A 10,842-nucleotide genomic window follows, 5' to 3' on the forward strand; every position below is an offset into this window, starting at 1 on the left:
CATTAGGATAGTCTATGGTTTATACTGAATCCGCAAGATCATGGGTCAGCCAGGGCAGGGCATCTAGGGCTTGTTCACTGTAGCACTGTAGTCTCTGTAGCACAGTACCTGGTACATGGTATGCATCATAAATATCTGCTTAATTAAGTACTGTAATTAGGGTGTTAAATCTATACCAGAGGCCTGGTGCATGAAAATTCATGCACTGGAGGGAAGGTCCCTCAGCCCAGCCTGCCCTCTCTCACAGTCCAGGAGCCCTCAGAGGTGGGAGGTGACCCGACAATCAGGGGAAAGCAACACCCTCATCACACCTCTGCTGCTGCCACTGCCAACAGCGCAAGTCTCGGCTGGCCCTGGTTATCTGTGCCTCGGGCCGGCCCTGGGTGGCTTGGGGACTGAGGGGACTGGGGAACTCCAGAGTCAGGCACCCTGGTGGGACTGAGGAGACTGGGCACCGTCATCTTGTGGCTGTGGGCGCTGCCATCTTTGAGGGCATGGCAGTCAATTAGCATATTCCCTCCTTATTGGCTGTAGCTGCTGCCATCTTTGAGAGCATGGCAGTCAATTAGCATATTCCCTCCTTATTGGCTGTGGGCTCTGCCATCTTTGCAACAGTGTGAGGGTCAATTAGCATATTCCCTCTTTATTAGATAGGATTAGAAAGTGAGCCAGTTGATTAACTGGTAAGGAGGGAAAGAAAAGTGGTGTCAAAAGAGTGAAGGTTGGACAGAGCCAAGACAGCTAGGGTGCATGGCTTCATGGGATTGGCTATCTAGAGAGTATCCAAATGTCTAGAGATGTGAAGACCAGAACTTCAGCCACCCTAAGAAAGCTCAACCAAGTGTTGACTGGGCCTTCCTTGCTATTCCAGTTTTTCTCCTTCTTCCAAACCCTCTACTCACTGTACCAGCTAGTTTTCTAAGGTTAGTTCTGATATTTCAGACCCTTATTTTATTTATTTATTATTTTAAAAAAGATATTTTTATTGATTTCAGAGAGGAAGGGAGAGTGAGAGAGAGATAGAAACATCAGTGATGAGAGAGAATCACTGATTGGCTGCCTCCTGCACACTCCAAACTGGCAATCGAACTGGCAATCTGGGCATGTGCTCTGGCTGGGAATCAAACCCTGACCTCCGGGTTCATAGGTCGATGCTCAACCACTGAGCCACAATGGTCAGGTTCAACCCCTTATTTAAAAACCTTCAACAACTCCCCATGTTTCACCAAATGAAGTCCAAACTCTCTGCTCACACCAGTGTACAAAGCACTCTGTATACTGACCCCACTGCCCTTTTACTTGCCTTTATTTTCTCTCATTACTTTCTCTCCTTTGATCCCTTTATCTCTTTCCATTCCATCATGACAGCTTCTCTACACACACCCATAGCTTCAGCCAAGCTATTTGCTTTTCCATGAATAAGCCCATGCTTTCTCTCCTCTGTGCCACTGTTCCAGGTTAGACAACCAGTGCAATCAACTGGCTACCTCATTACCCAAATGATAGCTACCTTTGGTCCTTTTCATTTCTGCTTCTACTGTCTTCATTTTTTCAGGGGCCCTTCTGCTCCCATAAATGTACAAATTATTCAACACTAATGGAGTCAGAATCCCAGAATAAATACCTATTTCCTAGCTACTGTTTGCATAGGGGATGTGTATGAATTAAAGAGATAATGTTCTCTGCAAAGTGCTTTCATCTTTCCAGAATGGGCTATATTTCTTCAAAACATTATTCAGATTTCACATTGGTTCTCACATGTGCTTAGCATAGCAAGGAAGACTGCCTGCTGAAGCAGAGGCCTCAGTGCTTTGCTGAATCGGTCTAAGCTAAGGTAGATGTTTATGTCATTGCAAATGTTCTTGAACTTATTATTTAGTTTAGATTCAAGTTTTAGTTTTAATCAAAGGTTTTCTCTGCCATGTTGCTATCTTATGGCAGACACATTTCTAGCTTCAGGAGGTAGAGACTTTGAGGTTGCTCCTAAAACCCCAATTTTATGGGGGCTTTGATTAGATGTCATCATTTTCTATTATAGGAATGAATTATCTGTAAAATATGGAGAGAATACACCAGGAAACTTCAGTCCTCTAAGAGAAAGTATGATGAGTGTAGAGAGTGGGGAAGTTTGCAATATGATCAAGAGTGTGGTGGGCTTGCTCATCAAATCCAAGAAAAACAGAAGCAGAATGAATGCTCTTCAAAGTTGGAAGCACAATTAAAAGGACAATTGCTCCCCACATAATCCTTGCTGTCTGGCCGCATAGCCTAGAGTTCAAAAACAAAAGCAAGAAAGAAGAGGAGTTGTTGTAATAGCCATAAAAATAATTCCTTCTGCCTCCAGTGCCCACCGGCCAATATGGAAGTTTGAAACCATTTATGAAGCTCCATTTTTCAACCCAACCTCCTACTTCTGAGAGTTTCTGGGGATATTTCATGCACTTCTGTGGGTGTGGTTCACACAGCTATTGTGTTCCTTATTTCCCCCAACGCCCATGGTAGGGCTGCTGAGGCCTGCTATCACTGGAGATGCCTGCCCATGTTACAGGGCCACCCATCTCCACACTGTGGTCACAGATCTCTGTTCAGAGGCTCTCACTGCTGTGGCTAACATTGCCCATCCTAAGCTGCACCAGGTTCTCTACTAAAGAGCTGGGAAGAATCTCTCCCTGACATAGGAACCACTCAAATACTTGGAATATAAAATAATTATGTTTTAGCACAAACAACCAGAGGCTTTTTGTTGTTGTTATTTTTCTTGCTTATTTCTTTTTAAAAATAGGCCTTAATTTTAACTCCCTCTTCAGAAAGTTCAGGATGGGTTTTGCAGCTGTTGTACTACTGTACTAAAATGCTTAGCATCTGCTCTGTACTGGGCATTGTTTGTGGACCAAACTTGTATGACTTTGTTCTCTTTTACCTTAGGATGAACTGTTTCTCAGGAGACAGTAAGGTCGCTACGCAAATAGATACGTGGTAGGTTGACAGCACCAGACAGACATATCTTGGTATATTAATCCCTTTCTCTGTTTATGCATGGTCCCAAATGGCCATCAGCCCCAGCCAATGTGTTTTCTATAGATGCAGCTAAGTACAGCCTCTGTCAATTATAATTCTCATGGAAGAGAATGTAATTAGGCACCAGCTGGCCATTAGAAGGTCTGGTTTTGGTTGGATGTCCACCCTGCTTAAATCAGCAGCTCTTGGGGCTATGTCATATATATAAACATTGCTTTTTCCCCTCCAACAGTTTTGAGAATGGGGTCATGAGAGGGACAGTTACCCCCAAATATGGTCACTATGCTCTGGAAGGGAAGGGCTTGTGCCACAAAATGTTTTCCCAATACATTTTGGGATACTCAATAAAAGATGATAGGAAGACTGTTGAGTAAAAGGGTCCCTGTGGTCTTCGACCCTAGGAGCCAGATGGAAATCAACTGCGTTATAAATTGGGTTTGCTTTCCTATAGGATAATGACACACCACTAAGCCAGAAAGCTGAAAACCTTTCCAATGACAAACTTAAACAGCAATCAGGTGGCTAAGGGTGTATCCCACTCTTGCCAATACTGGGTTAATAGATTTTTAGGAGAAATCTTCTAATCCTTCTGGGTATAGTTTCTTTCTCAAAAGGGCTCAGGCTCTGAAGAAATAAATAACAGAGAAAGTTTGGGTTCCCTTCAAGTACTGCTGTGGCCCCACTGCCTTTTAAAAGCCATAGTGATGAACAGCTCTGAAATGTTTTTAATGAGCGTTTCAGTCTAGGTTTACATATCCCTGAAAGGGTTAAGATTTCGCACAGGAGGTTTTGAAACTGAACTAGCACGCGTGCTCATTAATGCTTCAATCTGCAGCAGCAGGCTTACTGCGTTTTCAGCTGAGAGGCAGGCAGCCCTTAGGCTGCGGGCTTCGAGAGGTTTGAGCAGATCAGAGCACTAGGATGCAGCTCAGGACAGCAGCGAGCTCTGTGGGTCCAAGTCAGGCCAACACAATTCACGATGTGGGCGTTGAGCATCCTACGTGGCTGATGTAGAGGTTGGGGGGGATATGATATACGCCAGAAAGGTCCTTTAATCTCTTGATGGACATTTCTGCCACGGGGACATTTCTGGCTTCCAAGAAAAATAAGACTACACTATTTAAGAGTTCACTTGATGTACACATTCTCATTCATTTTAAAACAGTAGTCCCTGGGCAGTGATATTCAATTAATTTACTTAGCAACACTTATGTAATGTTTGCTATGTGCCAGATACTGTTCTAAATGCTTTATAAATATGGGCTTGTCATCAGGAACCTGTGAGGTAGTTACAAATATACTAACGTTATAGATAAAATACACTGAAGCTTTGAGCAGTTAAGTAATATACTCAAGGTCACACAGCCATTTTGTGATTTGAACCCAGACAGCCTTATGCCTATGCTCTTAAACCCTATGCCACCCATAGTGACTCACAATGAATTACTAATATCCTAATCAGGCTAAATTTATCATATAACTTTTCAGTGTCTGCCAGAATACACAGGAATGAATGGGTTGACGAAAGCATGAAAGCAGTGTGTCTTGACTGGAGGATGAGTAAGAATAGGAGATGAAGGACAGTAATATAGAAAATTAGGTAAGAGACATTCAAAGAGGGGAACTGAAGAATGCTAGTGACAAGATCTTTTCACCTCACAATTTTGCTATGGGCATGCTCCTTGACCCCCAGCATTTTCACAATGAAGTTGGGCATGAATATGATACCAGGAAAACTCTCTCAAAGAGAAATTATATAACACAGCCAGATTAGCTACTATTGGGTTGATGTTCCCTCCATTGGACTGTGTTTGTATAAAGTGGTGCATTTTGAGATACAAACCCTTCATTCAGTTAGTGGCAGCCTTTGCCTTAGAGAAGAGATAATATAGAAAACATAGAGGGAAACAAAATTCAAGGTTTAAAAAGCTTTATTGACATAACGAATTGTAAAGTGCACAATTTTATGAGTTTTGACATATGTATACACCCATGAAATAACTCCTTGACAATCAAGATAATAAACATATCCATCACTCCAAAGTTGCTTTGTGCCTTTTTGTAATCACTCCTTCCTCCTTCTGTCCCTGCCTTGTTTTCCTAGTCAACCCTTGACCTGCTTTATGTCACTGTAGATTAGTTAACAGATTCTCAAGAACTTTACATAAATGGAATCATACAGTCTTTATTCTCTTTGTCTGGCTTCTTTCACTCAACATAATTATTTTAAGACTCATCCAGATTATTGTATCAATATTTCATTCCTTTTTATTGTTGTTGGGTATTATTTCATTGTATGGTTGTACTATGGGTTATCCATTTGTCCATTGATGAACATTTGGATTGCTTCCAAGCTTGGGCTCTTATAAATAAAGCTGCCATGAACTTTTGTGTACAAACCTTTGTATGAACATATGCTTTCATTTCTATTTGGTAAACAACTAGGAGTAGAATGAGTGAGTCATGTAATAGGTGCATGTTTAACTTTTTAAAGCAGCTGCCAATCTGTTTTCCAAATAATTTGCATCATTTTTATATTTTCACCAGCAATGATTTGAGTCATAGTAGTTCCACATCCTTGTCAACATGTGGTGGGGTCAAATTTTTTTAAAAAGAATTTTTGTGAGTTTATTTGAACCACCTGTTGACAATTTACAGGAAGCAGTATCTCAATGGATTGGGATAATGCCCCAGAGAATGGCTGTCTTTCATCTATTTTTATACATTGCAATCAAAGGAGGGGATGTAGGTGGGTTACATGAAATCCATTGGTGATAGACTAGAGAGGTGGGAGAAAACAAAGCAGGGAAACCTCTGGGATTGGATAAAAAGCAAAATGATAGACATATACTTTGGTGGGTGCAGGATAGTTAACAGTCAACAATTAACATGATAACAATAACAATGAAGGAATTTGTGGTATCTGCCCTGGCTCCCAGGCACATTAGGTTGTGCCCCAAGGGGTCTGAAAAAAGGGAAGATACAAGTTACCCAGACATTTCAAGGATATGTTATCATAGGTGCAAAAAGACAGACTCAGTTAAGGTAAAGGTTGACCTTGTCAATGAAGATACTGGCCTAGGACGTAACTACCCACTATAACTGCTTTTAGTTAAAGTTTAATTTCAGACCATCCTTTGTGGTTACTTTAGCTCTCTGAGTTTGCAAGACTGCCATGCAGGCCTTCCCTGAGCTTGTCAGGTCAGCATGTGGCCCCTTTCACTCCCCTTTTGGTCATAAATCAATCCAAAGGATGGCATTGATGACCAACCTTTTGGTTGGATAATGAAATCCTATGGTTCTAGGAAGGCTCATTCCTAGGATGTCTCAGTGTCAGCAAGTCTTACTGAACAGGATGGACTGCTGGGGATGGGGCAAGACATTACCTTAAATGGCATTTAAGGTCAAATTATTATTATTCAAAAAAAAGGCAAGTAAATGGGAGGTAGTCAGATCCTATATGTCCCATAAAAAGTATTCTGGATCATTTCTACTTTTGGAGCCACCATGATCGGAGTCTTTTTGCTGTTTGTCAAGTTTTGATTTTCTACATCTAGTATAACATTTACATATCAGGAACAAGAGCAATAATATTAAACCAGTAACATTGGTTAGGACAGAAAATGTCTATTATTATACAAAGAAAGATCTGAGGGGGAACAAGTATCTACTATTATTCAGAAGTCCCAATTTTTCTTCTGGGCAGTTAATTTCATCCATTCCTACATTTAGACAATGTTCATCTAAAATACTCATCTAGATTAGATCTATATATAATTCTACCAGGGGAATTATTAGGGAAGTGTTCTTGGAAAGGTTTGTCCAAGGTAGGTCCTTTATAATAGATATAGCATAAAATATGTACCAAAGCTTATATTGATAGTAGAAGACCACCAGTGTGTGGCCAACGAAACATCAACTTCATTACTGTAGCTGATAATCAGAATATCATTGTCTAGTAGGAAAGATTAGCAGGTACCCAAGTTAAATTTTTCATGTCTAATAGGGAAAGGGCTCTAGGGAGACAGATATTGTTTCCACTAGGAAACCATAAGGAGGATAATAGCAATATAAAAAAATCATTTTATATAATTCAATCGATAACAATTAGGTGATATAAGAACAAGGTTTGAGCAGCATCGATTTGTGAGCATGCAGGTCTTGTCTTGGGATTGGTGGGGTCAAATTTTTTAATTGGAGACATTCTAATAAGTATGTAGTGATATCTTCTGACTGTGCTTTCAATTTTCAGTTCCCTAATGAGTAACAATGATGAGCATCCTTTCATGTGTTTACTTACCAGCTATATTTTTTTATAGTGCAGTGTTTGTTCAAATCTTGTGCCATATTTTAAAAACTATGTTTTAATTGAAGATTAGGTTTTTAAAATATTCTGAATACAAGTCCTTTATCATATGTATGCCTAGCAAATATTTTCTCTCAGTCTGAAGCTTGGTTATCTTCCCATTCTCTTAAAATTGTCTTTAGAAGAGCAGAAGTTCTTAATTCTAATGTAATTCTATATATCAGTTATTTTTATTTTTAGAATAGTACTTTTAGAATTGGATCTAAGAAATTTTTGTCAGCCCAAGGTCATAAAGATTTTCTTCTGTGTTTTTAAAATAGGTTCAATAATTTTAGGCTTTACTTTTAAGCTTATGACCCATTTTGAGTTAAACTTTTTAATGTAGTTATAAATTGACGTTCATTTATTTGAGTATGGATACTTAATTGTTCCATTACCATTGGTGAAAAAGACTACCTTTTCTCCACTGAATTGCCTGTGTCAAAAATTACTTGTCTCTATGTGGTTAAGTCTATTCTGTTTGTCTGGCTGTTCTATTTGTCTATCTACACACCAATACCACAATGCTTTGATTCGTGTAAGTCTTGCAATCAGGTGCTATAAGCCTTCCAACTTCATTTTCTTTTTTTTAAAAGTTTTGTTTTTGTTTCTTTTAGTCTATGATTGTGTTTTTAGCATCAGCTTGTCAATTCTTACAAAAATTCTGCTGGGTTTTTTATTGGGGTTGCATTGAATCTATAGATCAATTTAAGAAGAATAGACATTTTAACAATATAAGCCTTCTGATCCATGAACAGAGTAAATATCTTCCTTTCTTAGGTTTTCTTTAACATCAGTGAGCAATATTACATTGTATTTGTATACATATCTTCACATCTTTTGTCAGATTTATCCCTAAGTATCTTATATTTTTAATGCTTCTATAAGTGCTATGGCTTTATAAATTTTAATTTCTGGTGTTCATTGCTACTATGTAGAAATACAATTAATTTTTGTATATTTATCTTGTATTTTGTAACCTTGATGAATTTATTAGTTGCAGAAATTGTTTTATAGTAAAGACAGTTTTATTTTTCAATATGAATGCCTTTTATTCCTTTTTCTTGCCTTAGTTCACCATCTAGCACATCTAATACAATGTTAAATACCAGTGGCGAGAACAGATATTCTTGTCTTTTTAATTTTAGGGAAAAGCATTCAGTCTATTATTATTAGGTATGATATAATTATACGTTTCTTATAGCTGCCCTTTACCTAGCTGAGGAAAATGTCTTCTATTCACAGTTTGCAGATTTTTTTTTTCCCCCAGAATGGGTATTGGATTTTTTGCTAGGACTTGGGGTTTGTTAAGCTTCTGGGATCTGTGAGTTTGTAGTTTATATCAAATTTGAATAATTTGCACCAATTTTTTAATCAAATGTGTTTTGTTTTGTCCTTCCTAGTCTCCCCACTCCTTTGGGACTCCAATTTCATGTATACAGGGATGCTTGAAATTGTCCATGAGGCCTAATGCTTGCTTCATGTCATTCTTTTTTTCTCTTCATGTTTAATATTTAGATAGCTTCTATTACTGTATCTTCAAGTTTACTAAATATCTGCCATTAATCTCATCCAGTGTATTTTTAAAATATATAAAGCCAAATTTTATTCATTCATGCTGAAAGACAACCAAAAAATTCTTTAAAATATTTAAAAACCCAGAGACCATAATTTACATATCTTTGTTTAAGAAACTAGTAGAAGATAAACTGTAGCCAAGCAGGTAATGAATGGATAAATTACCACAAAAGGATTGGCATTGAGTATTGATTCCACTTAGTTATGGGACCAAGAACAAAAAATGATATTGTTAGTTTATATTGCCAAAACTTAGTCAAAATATTAATTAAAATCTGGCAAAAAATATCAATTCAAAACACAAACAATCATTTTTGTAATATGGAGATTGCTCCTATGTCACAATCTAAATGTGATAAATTGAATTATTTTTCAAAATATTCAATTCTTCTCCTATGGGATACTTATACATCCCTGTTCTGTTGGTCATCCAGCCATCTTAGCTTTGACCAATGGAATATAGGCAGAATTGGCATGTGCCACTTTCAAGCAATATGTAATCTCTTTTGTTTGGCTTCTTTTGCCTGGATGCAGGATTTTTGAAATTTGCTCATGGTGTTACATATATCAGTAGTTCATTCCTTTTTGTTGTTGATTAGTATTCCATTGTAGGAGGATACCACAATGTATGTATCTGTTTTCCTGTTGTTGAACATTTGGGTTGTTTCCAGGTTTATGTTATTATGAATAATGCTGCTTTAGACCATCTTGTACAATTCTTTTAGGGACATGTGTTCTAGGAGTAGAATTACCAGATCATAAGATAAATTTATGTTTAATTTTATATGAAACTACCTAACTGTTGGAGAAGGTCACCAAAACAGCCAGTTGACCACTACCTGGACTAAGCAATCAGAGACTCCTTATCCCCTCCCCTGTACTTGGAATGTTCATTCCACCCACCATTTCTCAGACTTGGAGTCATTTCAAGGACACAGGCTTGGGAGGGTAATGTGTTGTTCAGCCCATCTGGACTGAATACGTGACTGAATCTTGTTAAGGCTTCTATATAACTTTTAAGATCTGGCAGGCACATGTGGAGATCTGTTGCCTTGCTATTAAACCTGCCTCTTACCAAGCTAGGGTGTTGGCCTCTTTCCTATGTCTCTCCCTAACCTTTGTGTATGGGGGCTAAGTTTTGAATTTTACCTGGGGAACTTCCAAGGTTGGGAAATACTAACAGATTTCCAAAGTGAGAGTGAGCTCCTATTGTGCTATCTTATCACTAAGATTTGATATAACTGATCTTTTTAATTTTGGCCATTCCAATGGGAGTAAAGTGTAATTCATTTTGAACTTAATTTGCATTTCTCTGATAACAGATGATATGGGGAACCTCTTCTTTTTATTATTAGCCATTTGAATAGCCTCTTTAATGTGTCTGCTTTATTCAGTGTATTTTTCATCTCAGACTTGATAGTTTTATCTTTGAAAGTTTTATTTGCCTTTTTTATATCTTCCATGTATCTATAATATAGTCAAACTTTCTTCTAGTTTCTTGAACATACGGAAATTCATTATAATAATGTTTAAAATCCTTAGGTACTATCATCTGTTTTATTACTGAGTCAGTTTAGATTGCTTTTATTTTTAAAATCTCTCATTATGGATATTTTCCTGTTTGCTTGCATGTCTGCAATTTTTTTAATTGAATTTATTGGGGTGACATTGGCTTGCAAAACCATATGTTTCAAGTGTGCAACTCAATAAAACATCATCTGCTCACTGCATCATTGGATGCCAGACATTGTGAATTTTACCTTGTTACCTGTGGATATATTTCTATTCCCATAAATATTATTGAACTTTGTTCTAGGGCAGTGGTTCTCAACCTTCCTAATGCCCTAATGCCACGACCCTTTAATACAGTTCCTCATGTTGTGGTGACCCCCAATTTCATT

This window comes from Myotis davidii, unplaced genomic scaffold, assembly GCF_000327345.1.
Source record: "Myotis davidii unplaced genomic scaffold, ASM32734v1 scaffold185, whole genome shotgun sequence".
Lineage (NCBI taxonomy): Eukaryota > Metazoa > Chordata > Mammalia > Chiroptera > Vespertilionidae > Myotis > Myotis davidii.